This window comes from Triticum aestivum, chromosome 6B, assembly GCF_018294505.1.
Source record: "Triticum aestivum cultivar Chinese Spring chromosome 6B, IWGSC CS RefSeq v2.1, whole genome shotgun sequence".
NCBI lineage: Eukaryota > Viridiplantae > Streptophyta > Magnoliopsida > Poales > Poaceae > Triticum > Triticum aestivum.
This window is the reverse complement of record NC_057810.1, coordinates 50812819-50820682: the sequence shown is the minus strand read 5'-3', so window position 1 is coordinate 50820682 and position 7864 is coordinate 50812819. Positions and strand designations below refer to the sequence as shown.

General features: G+C 47.4%; 1 pseudogene; it reads right to left on the bottom strand.

The window, feature by feature from the left end:
* Positions 1-769: 769 nt before the first annotated feature.
* On the bottom strand, positions 770-2449 carry LOC123133419 (spermidine hydroxycinnamoyltransferase 2-like; annotated as a pseudogene).
* Positions 2450-7864: the final 5415 nt, after the last annotated feature.

Here is a 7864-nt window from a genome sequence, read left to right as displayed (position 1 = left end):
TTGTACGTTTGGAACCTGATGGTATATGAGTAGTGTATTTGCGCATAAGTTTGTACGTCATGGAAAGATCTGTTGCTCTTCCAGCATGTACCTCTTGTAATGTGCATAAAATAAGCACATCATAAGAGGCTTAAAAGTATATCTGATGGAGGCGACGTAAAGAGGCGAGATGGGTAGACCACTCAGATGATGACAACGGCATACACAAGGAAAACATGGTCCTCTTTTGTCTGCTCAATATAAGTCTTTAACTTTTAGAGCATATATTTTGATATGTTCGCTCTGAACAATGCAAAACTTCCGTATATGGTGACTTCCAATTATTGAGCATATATGAAATTATGAATGTATTATAAATTTATAATATATCGAACATAGACAAAATGAAATTTTCAAGATACCAACCTTGAGTCACACTGACATGTCAAACATGATAAATTAGTCGCACTATAGTTACACAACTTTGAATAGTAGACTTTTCAAAACGTCTTCAACATTGATCTTGTTCAAAAGATTTAAACGCTATGGACACTTGTATCCAAATGGATCATAAACATAAATCAAATGTTTGGTTCAAAAGATCAAAGTCATACTCCCTCCATCCGAAAAAGCTTGTCCCAAGTTTATTTCTCAAATGGATGTATCTAGCACTAACTTGGTGCTAGATACATCTATTTGGGGGACAAACTTTTTGGGATGGAGGGAGTACATACTTTAGAATCAAAATAAAAAGCATGTGCTGGTGAGTCCAACTTTAAATAAAGCCAGAAATAGATAGACTAGAATCAAATGGTTGCCCCCAAACAATGGGTGGGTCCTAGCATAAAAAATTAAAACAAAAACGAAAAGAAGTGGAATGAACCAAAAATACATCATATTATAGTATAGAAACCGGCTCTGGTAGAAAAGCGCTTCACATGGAGCTGGGTATAATCTTCTTTGCATCACTGGTCATCCACATGGATATCTCCTCTGCAAGCCTCTCCAGCGTAGGCCTGGGCAAGGCGTCGGAGGACACAAGGGTGGTCACCTCACCATCCTCATTCTTGAAAGCCAGGTGGTAGCTCATTTGGTCTAGAACGTAGGCGACACCACCACCCACCCTCTTGGCCCATCCCATGTCAATTCTATCCTCTCCAAGGCGAGTCATATCGCACACATGAAAAGCCCTATCCACATCAAGATACCGGTGCGCGCGAAGCGCGGTGATCATGTCCACCGTCGACCTCACGTGCTCCTCCGTGGTGCTGAGCCTGCAGGCCCTGTGCACCAGCTCGAGCGCATGCCCGAGAGGCTTGCCACAGAGATCATCAACACTGGTCTCCACCATTGGGCGGAGGACGGTGTTGCCGTAGTAGCCCATGGGGATCGGCGGGTACTTGCCCCGCGCGTTCATGCGAAACACGAGGCGCACGGGCGGTCCGTCGGGCCCAGGCTCGTAGCCTAGCGCCACTGTGCGGCACCTCCACATGAACGCGGTGAGCAGCTCGAACCTGGTGCAGGACCGTGCAAGGTGCGTCGGCACGTAGCTTCTGAGAGTGGCGATCTCTTTCGGGCCGAAGCGGAAGATCTGGGTCACCATGTCTGCGGGTGGCGTCGTGTCGACCGTGGAGACGCCTACGGAAATGCTGCCTGGGAAGATATCACGCCTGACACGAGGGGGCGTGCGTGGCTTGAACATGTTCTCCCTGCTCCAGACGGGCAGGACGGTCGGACGGGCCTCGCCGCGGGCTAGATCGGCGATGGCTCTGATGAACTGGATCATGCCGAAGGCGTCGACCACGTTGTGGCACATGTGGGCAGATAGAACAAAGCCCTCGCATTTTAGTCTCGTTAACTGCACGCGGAAATGAATATATACATAACCAGATCATTTGTAACTATGCAAATCCAAGCAAATATACATACTGGCTAGTGATTACTATCAAACACCTGACCTGCATGTAGACCAAGTGGTTGTCAACGACTGGGGTGTGCTCGTCGACGTCTCACAGAAGCTCTTGGCCGCATGGAAAGGGCGGCCGCGGCGGGTGGCCAAACTCCTCAAGGCGCACGTCGGCGTCGGCCTCCACGAACACGGCCCCTTCGCCGGTGCAGTCCACCACGAACCTGCCACAGGGCGTCTCCCGCAGCCGGCCGGCGAGCGGGTAGTAGTGGACCAGGGCCTCCGCGAGGGCCGCCCTGATGGCCTTGGCGGGGTCCGTCGCCGGCTCGTGCTCGCGGCGGACGGGACGGAAGAACTCCGCGCCGCCGACGTAGTGTTTCAGATAGGCACAGTCGTCCAGGCCAGAGAAGGCTTTGGTCTCGCGGGGCGTCGCCCGCGCCGGTGCGACGAGCTTGGGTTTGCTCCGGCGAGCGGTGAACCTCAGCATGGTGGCCAGTGAACTTGCTACCAGCTAGCCGGCCCCTATGCGCTACGAATGTATGCGTACGCGCCCAGGAGAGGATGCATGCACCTGGTTGATCCCGCTCGGTTCCATGGATGCCATTGTGTATATATACGCATATATACACAATTGTATATGCACAATGGGTCTTGTGGTTGGTAAACTAATGAATTAATGATCTATTGGAGTTTGGATTAACTTTGTGTTGCAGCTTGCCTTCTCCCTAGTTGATGCCTGGACCAAGGTCTCGGATGAAGGAGCCACACACACACACAATTGGGACATCAAGGCGGTTTTTTAGAAGGGACACGTGTATTTCTACTCCTGACACACGAATCACTACTCACATTTACCCCTAATATAGTTGTAAGACCTACTCAATTTTGCCCCCATTTTTAGTATGTGCTGTTATAGGAATACCCCTCAGCGACGTTTTCATCGGGTCTTCTCTGTTTTCTAAGCTTTGTGATGTTCCTCTGTAACTGTTGGTGCTTTTCGTTCTATTGTAGCATCCTTGAGAAATATTTATTCTCCCTGAAAACTTGAACACCAAAATACAGGAACTCCTGTCCATGGAGATGCTCGCGGATACTGCAAAAGAATGGAAAGCACCGACGACTACAGAGGAATGTCACAAAGCTTAGTAAGTAAGAAAGATATGAAGGAAATGTCGTTCAGGGGTACTTCTATAACACCACACAACGAAATAGAGGCAAAACTAAGTAGGTCTGAAAATTAAGAATAATTGCGAGTAGTGGGTTCGAGTTAGGTCAGAAATGGAATTGCCCCTTCTTAGAACTAAAGAACGTCATATGTGCCAAAGAAAGGCGGAAGAAGTGGGGCATTTTGGTGACCCGGCTCTATGGAGCCTGAATTTTTTAAAAAATCCAAATTCAAACTTTCATGTTTAAAAAAGATCTAAAATAATATGCAAGTATACAAGGACGAAATGTAGATATCTCTACTACTTAAAAGAAACGTAACGTTCCCTCTCCCCTCTTACGTCCCCCTCCCTTCGTCCAACTTCTCGTACGACCCCTCTCCCCTCCACGATTTTCTTTTGTCCCTCCACCAGTTTTATTCCTGGCGGTTCCCTGTTTACCGGTTTATCCTCATTTGGCTGGACAAGCCACTCTAACTTTGGTAACTGAATATTTCACGTATGGTAAGCAATCTATTATTTGGCAAACACAATTAATTCATGTATGGTAATAAAAATCTGATTTGATAACGCCAATCAATCTCCTTTCTTATGTCAATCAATCTCCTTTCTTCTTTAATGACGCATTAATCTTACAGAAAACCCATCCGCCTTAAACCATGCAATCGCTCGCGTGGGACACACTAATCAGGGATAGGGGCGGGCTGCGGTTATGTTACGACTCCCCCGATCCAGTCGCCGCACCCATCATCTGATGAAGTTGACCTCGGCGGTAGACTGAAGAACGCGGCTGCCCAGCTCCAGTGCAGCACTATCTTCCATGATCCATGCCGCTTGAACTCAGATGGTGAGTGGCGGCAGAAGAAGATGGGATTGGGATCATGGTCATCCATGCGATCATGTAGCACCGCAGGCGCCGCTTCCACCGGCGATCTCCATCGAAGAATCTGCTATTGCTTAGGAGTAGGGCACCGTCGCCACCTTCCGTGAGCGGTTGGCCATGCACGGGCTTCTCCCCGACAACCACGATGACTGATCATGCTAAGGTTATATCAGGAAACTATTACCCATTTTAGTTTTTTTACCTTTACTATGCAGCGTCTGTGAAGCCTGTGATTCAATCTAATCTAACTACTTGCTTGATTGTTGTGGTTGTAGCCTGCTCGCTTGCTTGCTTGATGGTACGACTCGATTTGCAGCGCTTTAGCGGCACACAGCAGAGAAGAGAGGGTAATCAGCTTTGGACGCTGCCTTCATTCATGGTGCACGGTAACCAATTCTTTCAAAAGTGGGCTGGATCAAATAATATTCAAGTGAGAACACCATGCTTTCTTGCTATGTCCATGCATGGTAGAATTATGCCCTATTTCTAATCAGAATTTTGCATTCTGTTGTGTCAAAATGTATACTTTAAAATTTTTGTTATATGCTAATTACCATATATGAAAGACCAACACATTTTTCACTGGACTAATACTATATAGACAACAAGTACTATATTCGAAATTGTGTACACTCTCGCTGGACTAATTTTCCACAATACATAGCTAGGGAGACAGAGCAATACATATGTACATGGCAAGTTTGGATTATTTTCATGGCGAAGACAACACAATAGACACGTACATGGCAAGTTGGGGTTATTTCCATATCCATCACTAACACATATCCTTGATAGGTAAGTTTGTATTCTTTCTAAAACTTGCCTATCTTGAAAATGGAAACCACCCCTAATTCATCTCCTTGATAGGCAAGCTCAGACTATTTCACATGCGCATTAGGCAAGGTAGCAATTGTTGTGTGTGTATGACACCATCATCTCCCATGACTATTTCACACACACACACACACACACACACACACACACACACACACACACACACACACACACACACACACACACACACACACACACACACACACACACACACACACATATACACGAACGTACCCCAGTCAGAACTATCAGAAACGTACGTTGGTGCATCAAGATTGGAACTTTTCCTTTCCACAGGTTCCTTTTCTCTCTCACTTGATTTTCCTCACACATATGTTACTGTACACAGCCTGCGTGTTCTGTAAAAGTTCTGGCCAAAGCTCTGGAGCTTGTCCCTACACGGTCTGTCACATGCGAGCCCATCCAAAGGTTCCAGTTTTTTTTCTTGTGCAATGCGGTGCCATGTCTCACTGAAAGCATCTCCAGCCGTTGTGCCTCTCAGGGACGTTTTTTCGTCCGGCTGAGGCTGCGCCGGCGTAAATTTGAAGCCTGGGTGGGCCTTTGCATGCATAAACAAACTGCCGGCGCTCTCAGATGGCTTCCTGGGGGCTGGGTTTCGGATGATACTACCGGCGCTAAATTTGCATGAAACCGACGAAAAAAGCGATCCTGAGGGCGTGAGTGGAGGCTTTTTTCACTGCCGACGCTCTCAAAGTTAGAAAAAAGGGTCTTTGGGGAGCCTAGTGGAGATGCTCTGACAAATAGCAACGGACTCCGTCCAACTGGATATTGTCCCGTTTTCCTAGTTTCTACACGGTGCATAGATCCACTGAGTTCTAATTAGAGAACAGTAAAGGAATCACCCTCACATATATCACCTAAAAAGTTAGGAGTACAGCTCTATCTTATATTCGTCACCCTTGGTAAAAAAAGTACAATCTTCACGGTCGCGGTGGGTCATGCAAAATCAACACGCTAGAAACGTTTACTTAATGTTCTTTGATTTATAACATACTAATTTTATCAGCACATGAGGAAATTGATTTCTCATACAAAGACCTTTGGTATTGCTGAGGACCACGCCATACACAAAGAAAAATTGGCTCATTAACATAGCACGGAGAGTTATAATTATAGCTAAATATATACCAAAACCAACCCTCTACAGACGCTAAAGATTCTCAGATTCGAGACACAGTTTTACCTATATATTACAACTGTTACGATGATTGGCGATTTTACGAGCCCTTCATCCATCCAAATCCGACGATAGAAAAATAGAAGTTAGAAGGAGTTACAAAACTAAAATTACGAGAAATTACATATAACGGCGGGACCATTACAAATTTTGGTGGGGCCAGTTAGTTATTCCGAGGGTAGATCAGTAATTTTCTTTGAAAAATTCCCCATGGCAATGTCATCTCCCGATCCACTCGTCTCATCTCACCGGAACCTTGCCCCGCGGCAGCCTTGGAATACCACCGTCCAGAAACTCCCCGGCTACCTCCCGCAGCGCCGGCGCGAGGACCTGGGCGACGGGGCGGGACGAGGTCCTGAGGCAACCCCCGGCTGTGCTTGGTCGTAGTGGTCGCGACTCGCGAGAGGGAGCCACAGGCGCGAGGACATGGGTCAGGAGCTGGCCGAAGACGCCGGTGCGAGGACCATGGCTTGGGGCCGCTCCCCCACGGCCCTGCCGCCGCCGGTGCGACTTCCTGGAGTCGAACCCCTGGCTGGGCTTGCGTAGTTGTCGACCAACGGAGCAAGGTACCTCGCCCCTGCTCTCATCTCTTCCCTCCCTCCCTTTTTTTGCGATGGAAATACTTGTATTACTCGATCAAAGTATCAGTACAATCAGCTTGCACGAAATCAAGGGTCTCAGGTGGACCAGAAGCAAGCCATGTCATAGTTCTTCTCTCTAGCCTAGCAAAACTAGCAAGACTATCACTAGCTTTATTTTGAGAACGGCAAACATGAGTAACACAAGTTTCCCTGAAACCTATCAGAAACTTAATCTCCTTCACCAAGGAAGAGTAGACCGATCTATCCATATCTTCATTTTGAATCATAGCAACAGCGGTTGAGGAATCCATCTCAATTATGATAGGAGCTTCACTCCTCTGAATGGACATAGAAAGGCCTTCCATGCAACCACAGAGCTCAGCCTCCAGAGCATCCCGACAAGAAAATAATTGCCTACAAGCTGAGAAAATAATTGCACCATTCCCATCGCGTAGGATCATACCAGCCCCTGCTGAACCATCAGAACCGAACGAGCCGTCAGTATTGAGTTTTAGCCAGCCCAGGGTGGGTGGCTTCCACTTGGGCGATTGCACGAGAGGTGGTTGCCGGGCCCTCCTCTCCTGATTAGTACTTGCTTTCCCCTTCATCTGATCGGCTGATGTACTCGCCTTAACTGCAATCATCGAGTTCAAATAGCTCTGTAAAAATCTAGAGGAGGCCTCCACTGGTGGTGCAGGCTTGGAATGCACCACATCATTACGAACATACCAACACCTCCAGAAGGTAAAAAAGGATCATGCTTCGCTGCGACTCATCCAAATATTCCAAGGTCTGAAACAGCCACTCTTTGCCTGAAAATTTTATTGTATCAATCCGTGGTAATCTCCAAACTTCTGCCATTGTTTCATATAAGTGGCGAGCTAGAGGGCATCGCAGCATAGGATGGAAGCTATCCTCCGGCTCCATCGCACAGACAGGACAAAGAGGAGAAGATTCAAGGCCGATCTTATGCTTGTTCGACCAGGTTGGTAGACTATTTGAATTCAGTCTTCAAGCGAAATTCTTCACAGCCGGGGGCACCTCCGCTGCCCAAATAAGTTTCCACAGCGTCCTCCTACCATCCGGGCTAGTACTGCTGGCCACCACACTGTCTCTATGCATCTCCTCAAATGCCAACTCATAAGCACTTTTCACGCTGAACAAACCCAGCTTACCCGTCCCCCAAGCAAGCACATCTGCCTCCTGTCGTGGAGATGCCCTAATTTTCAAAATTTCAGACACATCAGCTGCACAGAAATACTTGACTACTTGGTCATATTTCCAGGAACCATTCTCATTGAGTAAATCGGCCACAAATCG